We start from the raw sequence: 8,828 nt of genomic DNA on the forward strand, positions 1-8,828 counted from the left end.
GTTAAAAAGGCTTGCTCTAAGCGCTTGACATCTAAACTAAAACGTCATTCACACTCTTTGCAATGATGTACAAGAACTTCATGTCACACTCTTTCATTCAGTATAGCACCATTCACACAGTTGTTATTCTGTACAAGACAATAAGTTAGTCTAACATTTAGAATGTTCATAAGATGAAAACAAGAGAAAACCAGACTGATTAAAACAACTGCTTAGTACTAACAAAGCATGAATCTTAATGATAACGTAATACATGTTTAACTGTTAAGACCATAAAAAACCTATATGCTAAAATAACTTCGAACTTTTAAGAACTTCTTATAAGATACACAGCACATCTAGATAAACACCAGAATGATAAAACAAAAGGCCTCGAAATCAGGTTCTATTTAGGTTAAGCATTTAAATGACAGAACACACATTGTTGGCATATTTTACTCTCATAAGAATGACTGATTGCATTGCGTATGCTTAACCTCATGTGTGCAGCTATGAACACACTGCTGCTGCTGACGATGATGATTATGATGGCAACAACTATCAAATATGCTTTTGCTACAATCGGCTAAAAACGGACAGCAATTTTTAAACTAAAAACAAATTATTCATGCACACAAAGATTGGTCTATATACAGCGTAAACGTCACCACAATAACTCTTTAAAACTATTGCATTCTGTGTTAAGATGTAAGTTAAAAGTAGACAATACCAGACCATTCATAGGAATCTGTGTTTTCTGATCAGAAGCATTAATAATCATTGATTTTATGTTGAAGGGATAATTACCCTCCGCAATGCCTTGAAACATGTCGAGTATCATAGTATGTAGATCAACTTACCTTCGCTCTGTGGAAGAGGTCTACGGTACACATCATTGTCGGTGTGGCAACGGTCCATCTGCTTCTCAATATGCTGCATCACATCCCTGCAGTCTTGTGTTGACAACTGGAAACCTTTCACGAACTCCTCCAACTTGATACACAAAAAGGGTACCCAGATATATTTACCACAGACTTACAACAAACTCATCACCTTAAGTTCAATACATCTATATACAGGCAAACTAACATGAACTGTACCAGATTTATCATTTAGTTTAGGCCTGCGAAGTTCATATCTCTTTCTCTCTCTCTCTCTCTCTCTCTCTCTCTCTCTTTCTCTCTCTCTCTTTCTCTCTCTCTCTTTCTCTTTCTCTTTCTCTCTCTCTCTCTCTTTCTCTTTCTCTTTCTCTTTCTCTCTGTCTCTGTGTCTCTGTCTCTGTCTCTCTCTCTCTCTCTCATGAGCATGAAGTAACATTTTGAACGTTAGTATGCGTAACAATGATAATACCATACCCTATTTCTTAACAAATCAGTAATGAACAGAAACCCTCTTCTCAACAAAATGCATATACACTGCCCAAAATAAGTCAAGGACCAAAAATCCAAACACAAATTACGCAAAAACCAATTAATCAAAAACATGGAACTTGTAATATGTTGTGGTCAAATCATTCAACAACAATCACGCCAAAGTGCATTGAATTCCATTCATAAACAATTGAGTTATTGTCTCTTAAGTGAAGGGGGGGTCAAAATCAAAAGTCGCAAGTCTTTGCAGATTGTCAATTCTAATGTTTCACCGGTTTCCAAAGTTCAATAATGTGTATAACCCCCACGATTCTGGCGGCTTGCAGCGATCCCTCATTGAGTGGACAATGTTTGCCAGATTAACCTGGGGGACGGCCTGCCGCTCTGGCTGAAGAAGAACGAGCAGCTGTTGGAGGTTTGCAGGTGGAGCATGATTCTCGCGAACACGACGGCCCAACATGTCCCACGCATGCTCGATAGGGTTCATGTCGGGACTGTTGGCTGGCCAATCCATCCTGTTCATCTGTACCTGCTGCAGGAAGGCGTCCACAAGCCGTGCTCGATGTGGGGGAGCATTATCGTCCTGTAGCGCTGCATGGGGCCCAATCTGACGCAGCATGGGCAGGACTTGGGGCCTGAGGATCTGGTCCCTGTTGACATGGGCATTCAAGTTGCCCCGTACATGGTACAGTGGGGTCCTGTGATGCTCACTGATCCCAGCCCACACCATCACTGACCCTCCCCGGTAGGCTCTTCTCTCCCTCACGCATGAGGGATCATGCGTTCTCCTGGACGCCACCAGACCCTGGTCCTGCCATCATCATGCTCCAGACTAAATCGAGATTCATCGGAAAACAGTACCTGGGCCCACTGCTGTCGATTCCATCTCAAATGGCGGGTGGACCAGGCCAGCCTTGCCATCATGTGACGTGGCGTCAGTAAAATGCGGCCAAGTTGACGCCTTGCGTGCAGCGTCTGGTCATGACGGCGGTTGTGGACGGTCTGCTCGTTGATGTCAGTGTTGGTTGCCACCCTAAGCCTTCGTCTGATGGTGCTGGCAGTGGTCGTCCTGGTCTGCAACGCCTGGCGTGTGATGTAGTGGTCTTGACGTTGTGCGGTGCTTCGAGGGCGCCCAGACCGGGGTCTGGTTTCCACACTTCCAGTGGCCAGAAAGCGCTGCCGCAGCCTCACGATGACGGAATGGGAGCAGCCAAGTCTTGCAGCAATCTCTCGGAGCCGGATATCCTCTTGAACCCAGGCTAGAGCTCGTCCGCGGTCGACAAGGTTAAGGTGGCGTCTTGGAGGCATGGTTGTTTGGTGGCCTGCTGTGATTTTGCCTGGGCTTATAAATCATTTCTGGTGACGACATTTCACTCTCAGAGGACCAATGGTTCACGTGAAAAAGATTGGTTGGGGCAGAATCACCTGTGCTGAGCTCTGCAGGAGGGTTACTTTCACGTGCGTTTTTCTCAATATTGCGGATTCTTTGCTTGCCTGCACAGAGAAACAGGCAAAGTCCGAGTACCCGTTTTTGCTGTCACAGCAAAGGCAGGGAAGCTGTCAAGACGACCACAAAGCGGAGAGGGTTATTGTCGCCGATTGTTGTGATATTTGCACAATCAACGTTGGGATCGAAAAATAGCTTTTGGTCCTTGACTTATTTTGAGCAGTGTATGTTTTTAGAAAAACAACATCTATTTCGTTATTACCGGTGAACCACTCGGTTCAATGTTGTGCTATAACCATATATTTGGAAAGTAAAGCAACATATCTTCAAATCGGCTGCTTATTTGATTCATTTGAAGACGTCACATTATGGCGTAAGAGGGTTAGACGTCACGCGAAGGAATTACTGAAAGTCTCGGTCATTTTGGCTCATTATTTTGAGCGGGCCGAGACTAGTTGGAAGGCACTATGGCGGAAAAGAGAGTTATCTTTTCATGTCTTGGCGTCTCAAATCTTATTAGTCAGAAAGCGCATGCACGTAGTCTCGACCAGCGCGTGGTGTGCTTCTTTCTGAGTACTTTACGTCACAAATTGTACTTTACGTACTTGATGATGACGTAAGTTAATTGTATGTGTTCTATTTCGTTGACTGAGCACGGCCGGGACCAGTTGGCGTGAGCGCTGGGATTTCGAGTTTCATTCGACATGTCAATGCATCGCAGTATGAAATAATACAGGTAGGAGGTTAGTCGATATCGACCAAAGTCGATAAGTGCATTCTTCACTATTGTATTGAGTCTGATTTCGTCGTCCATCTTGAATCAAAAAGCACTCTTCTTACAAAAAAACCAAAAACTTCGTTGCGAGCTATGGCGAAGCTTCGCATGTCAAAACTTGAGAAGCGATGTTGGGGTCAAAGTACCACACCGTAGCTGCGGGTTTTTGGTATTAAGACTTTGCGAAGCTTCGTGTAGTCGACTACGGGCTCAATTAAGGACAGGCTTAAGTAGGCTAGACCTAGATCTAGTGTCTCGCTTTCTTGCACAGTGTCACCTATGCTTACTGTGTGTGTGTGTCTGGGCCGTAGCAGCCCTACCGGCCACTCCGGCCATGGCCGGACCAGTTTTTTGTTAAAAAAAAAAAATCGTCTTCATAAAGCGGGGCTCACACACAGGCGGAGCAAGCGGAGCAGGCTGCTCCGATCCTGCTCCGCTCTCCACCTGCCCTCTCACACACAAGCTCCGGTTCCGGAGCAGGCTGCTCCGATCCTGCTCCGGTAGGGGATTCCCCTATGATATGACGTAGTTTCTCCACTCGCGCAGTCTGATGGGAAATATTTTTACACGTGGATAAGAAGTGGCGGGAAAAAAAACACCGTGATGTTTACCAAAGGAGACAAAAGTCTTGTCTTTTATCGCAATTACTGAACATATTTCTAAATGGACTCTGTATAAGTCAGTGTGTGTGCGTGTGTGCCAGTGCGTTTTAGAGCTTTTCAGACACAAACTATGTGAGTGTGGGGGTCGGGTGAAGAGAGAGGTGGACTAACAACTGTTGGGACATGTTTTAAGTTTTGGTTCTTTTTTGTTTTATCGAGTTATATCCGAAGCTTCAAAGATGTTGAATGTGTATAGTTACACTAGCTTCCATGGAATCCATTCTTTTTTTTTTAGATCTACTACTAACAATCTCTCTTGCAGACGGTTAGACTGTTGCTTTATGTTACGCGCAATATGGCTTTGATTTAGATTTAGTTTTTTTCATTTTGTGTGTAGTTTGATTTAGCTTCACTCTACTCAGAAGAAATGTTTTAAACATGATTAACAAAATATTACTTTATGGATGTTTGCAAATAGAAACGTACGTGTGTCAACAGCGCAACAAGTTTCTAAAGAGGACGATATAGAACGCTCATGGCCGGACCGTATCAGGTTGGGGGTGGCCCCCAATTGTGTTCGGGGTTCATTAGTTGAGGGCGCTAGGGAGGTCTGGACGTTTTGAAATGTAGATGAGAATATGTGGAATCTAGCTGGCGCGTTCTCCGAATATTTGTCATGATTTATTGATTTTTATTTTATTTTCACCCTTGGAGGAGATACATGTTCAGGCCGGGGGGGGGGGGGGGGGTGACAGGAACCCCCCCTGGATCCGTCCTTGACGCTAGACAAATCACTTTTGCTTCGCATGTGAGTCAAAAAGTATCTGTGCTGTAGCTTTTTTTATGTTTTATCTCACCCTCATTTGTGAATGTTGTTTTCACACACACACACACACACACACACACACACACACACACACACACACACACTCACACACACACACACACACACACACACACACACACACTTTTGATCCCATTCCATGTATTGCGAAGACTTTATTCAGGGTTTTAGCTAGTACTTAAACATCCAATTTCAAAGCACAAGTCTGAGCTGAGAATAGATATGCATAAATGTGTAAAATAATGGTGATTTGTGATCAAAACACTTCACAGGGAAGCTTGTTTATATGTCTTATGTATGTGTCTTCCATCGCCCTGGCAACATCAGAACTCCACACCAGCCTGCAAAAGTATAAACATAAAAGGTGACACAAATGAAACAAATGCAGCCCATAAAAATGCTTAATACTTCTTGACCTGTTGACCTAGTTAGTTAATATTTGGCGATTATTAACTATATCTTATGCATGACAAAGGTCAACACAGTGGCGAGTTCACAGGTCAAATGGAGGGGTAATTTGGAACACTTTTGAGTTTTGATCTAGCTGTAATCTTCTTTTTTCAGCACATTTTCAACCAAAAAAAAAGGACTAAAACATTACGTCTCCAATGAGTTAACAAGATCGTAAGATTTTGTTGATCTTGTCCGAGTGGATTTTCTGTATACAAGTGTTATCTGATAGTTACCTTATTGCTTCATGTGTCATTAACGGTGTAACTGGTTGTCTGAGGGATGCATTGACTAAGATCTCATATATGCTAGATGTCGAAAAACTACTCAAATTACCTGCCCTCGAAAGGGTGGTAACCAAGCTAAAAAAAAGACGCCATAGGAAATTAAGTAGCGTGGAAGGATGGGAGGGTATAAACTATGAGAATTGGGTAAGTATATTAATTATACGAAAATTTATTATTGAAATTTTCATTTAAATTACATAGTTTATACCCTCCAAAACTAACACTCTTAAATTCTTTAATGCTTAAATCGGGTTAATTAGTGTACGGCTCCATATAAAACCCGAAACGGTTGAGTTTATCCCCGAATTCGGATCCTTTTTGGAAAGAGCCCAAAAGACAGACCATTTCACCTACAACATTGTAACTTTTGGTATTGGTCATACCTAAGCTGAAATTAATGTACAGCAAATATACAGTGCAAAATGCCGTTAACGGTCTTGCAGGCAACTCAGTTAGCTATCCTGCCTATGCAACTGACTCACGAAGTCTCGCACACAGATAAACAAATGAGGGAAGGGGCCTGTGTCGTCTTCAACCAATAAACACACACACACACACACACACACACACACACACACACACACACGCGCGCACTAATGATGAATATTGCATATATATGCATAATGCAGAAGAAGACAACTTAATCTGATAATCTATAGATGTAGTGACTGGTGCAATATTTAACGAATTTAAAAGGACGACTCTGAAATGTATCATGTGAACCAACTTCTCAATAAACAAAATGAAGACCAGTTTAAAAAGTTACCTGTTTCATTTTGGAATGTTTTTGGTCCCATCACATCTCTGATGTACACTCCATAGACGCACTGTAGTAATAAAAAAAAACTGTTTAAGGAGAAAAAAGATTATGCAGGGAGGAAGAACAGTAAGAACAACAGAATCAGCAGCAACATTCACTAATCTTACTCCACATAACACATAACACTGAATCTCAGTGAAGAGTTAGTGATCCAAATATTTTAATTAAACAGAGAGACACAGAGAGATTGAGAAGGAGACAACAGCTGTGCATGTGCGTGTGTGTTTGTGTGTGTGTGTGTGTGAGGGGAAATTTAGTCATTGAAAACTAAACACTTTCTACTCTTCAATATCAAGTCATAGACATAAGATTAAGAGCCACTGGGAAAGTTGGACATGAACATGTATATGTTGCAGGTGAGGAGGGGGGGGGGGGGGGCTGGAGGGTCTTTGTTGTTTGTAGATTATAACTTTAATAGCACAAATTCCTGTTTTGTAACACTGTTATGTATAAGTAGAAATGACTGTGGAATAACTTTCTTCTGTTATATCAGTATGATTATTTGCAAAGTTACCCGGATCATTGTGGCATCCTCTTAATCCTATCACGTCTGAGACTTTAGTAGACGTGCCTGTAGAGGGAAGGGATGGGGGAAGGGGGTGGAGGGTGGGCATAGAGAGTGTCGGTGTAATATGAAGGAGGGAGGGGAGAACCATTGGTAAATAAAACTCTTATAATATCAACAGTTCTGAAACTATTTGAGCACGAGTTTCCCATTACCACACAAAGGTGCAGATAGCAACAGATGTTACACTGAGAGTGGGGGGGGGGGGACTTTTAGAGGGTTAGTTGTTGGACTGTAGTATCTGAATAGCAGTGCTATGGGGTGAGGGTGGTGCTGGGGCGGAGTATGTATCGTATGTAACTTGAATTGGATATTAATAAGCATGATCACTCAGACTAGAGCTAAAGACGGTGTTAATCTTCACAGACATTACATAATATGAATTCACAAGCACGTACCTTTTGTTTTGCCCTTGAGTTTGGTAGAAGGCAATATTGAGTGTCGAACACAAGTTGCATTGATCACTGACACTGCGTCACCCTGCGGTCAATCTCCTCTGATCTGCAGATTGCACCTGCACAAACCCAAACAATGTTATGATCGCAAAAAGCCTGCATAGCTAATGGATCTAAGAACACAAACACTCGATGGATCTAATTAGAGAGTCTGCAAACGAGTCATTTTACGTTGGAAATTCAATGACAATGAATCTGTCAGTCAATGAAGCAGATAGATCTGTCCCTGCGATTGTTTTTTGCAAGCAGATACATGTTTGAACTTCACTTATCCCGTTATCATTCAACAAATTGATATCTTGCATGATGAATTTTGTGCCGAAGAGCTGAACAAACAATCAAAATCAAGCAAGTGGTACATTCAGAAGACAAACTTCAGTCGCAAAAAACAAACTGACGAGAAAGAACCTAGCTTAATTACTGCTGTATTGATTTCGGCCAAACCAACGCATTTGCATACTGAAGTCATTCCTCCTTTGATTCCAATCATTGTACATGATCTTAATGCAAAAATATATACGAAAACAAGCTGATCGAAATGAGTAACATTGCACCTGCATTGAGTCGATTGACTGTACTGCAAAAGCGAAGGTCGTCTGCGACTGGAGATTTCGAAGTTGAACAGCAGCGTTTCTTCACACTCAGCTGTTGGCTTCCTCGGAAAAGTGAAAAGCGTGACTTGAAATCTAGCGGAAACCACATTGTATCTTTCCGTTTCGGTATTCTTGTGTAAAATCCATGAAAAAGTTCTTTCGAAAAAGGCGGCCGTCGTTATTTGGGATGCCACCTAGTGTCACACTACTATTTCCGGAGAAAGTGATGAGTGCGCTGATTGGCTGCACCGCTGCACCGGAGCCAAAAAATAGAAACGTGTCCTATTCCTTGCTCCGCACCGCACACACAACTTTCTCCACTCCTGCAACGGAAGTAGCGTCATCTCTCCGCCTGGTGCAGCCTACTCCACCCTTGCTCCGCTTGCTCCACCTGTGTGTGAGCCCCGCTTAAGCTTCAGCGCTGTGTTAGGAGGAAGGAGGGGTCGTGACTTAGATCGCACAATGACAGCGTTAAGCGAGAAATTGTCACTAATTGACATTCACAAGTGAAGACTATAGATCTAAATCTAAAGTAAAACTAAAAGGCAAACTGCGTATGCACCGACTGAGACGCATTACTGATCCACTGAGCCATCGCGTTTTGCACTGAAGAGACATCTGAGTTATCTACCTTAGTTCAC

At 42.6% G+C, this 8,828-nt stretch overlaps 1 long non-coding RNA gene across 2 annotated transcripts; it reads right to left on the minus strand.

Annotated features, from left to right (window-relative positions):
• Positions 1 to 5,157: 5,157 nt before the first annotated feature.
• On the minus strand, positions 5,158 to 8,828 carry LOC138974306 (uncharacterized). Of its 2 annotated transcripts, none has more exons than XR_011458388.1 (4): positions 8,149 to 8,828; positions 7,538 to 7,653; positions 6,521 to 6,581; positions 5,158 to 5,358 (listed from the first exon to the last, which is right to left on the minus strand). It is a non-coding gene; the product is annotated as an uncharacterized lncRNA (long non-coding RNA). The 2 variants fall into 2 exon arrangements; XR_011458389.1 differs by lacking the exon at positions 8,149 to 8,828 and adding an exon at positions 8,016 to 8,035.

Source organism: Littorina saxatilis, linkage group LG8 (genome assembly GCF_037325665.1).
Source record: "Littorina saxatilis isolate snail1 linkage group LG8, US_GU_Lsax_2.0, whole genome shotgun sequence".
Taxonomy (NCBI): domain Eukaryota; kingdom Metazoa; phylum Mollusca; class Gastropoda; order Littorinimorpha; family Littorinidae; genus Littorina; species Littorina saxatilis.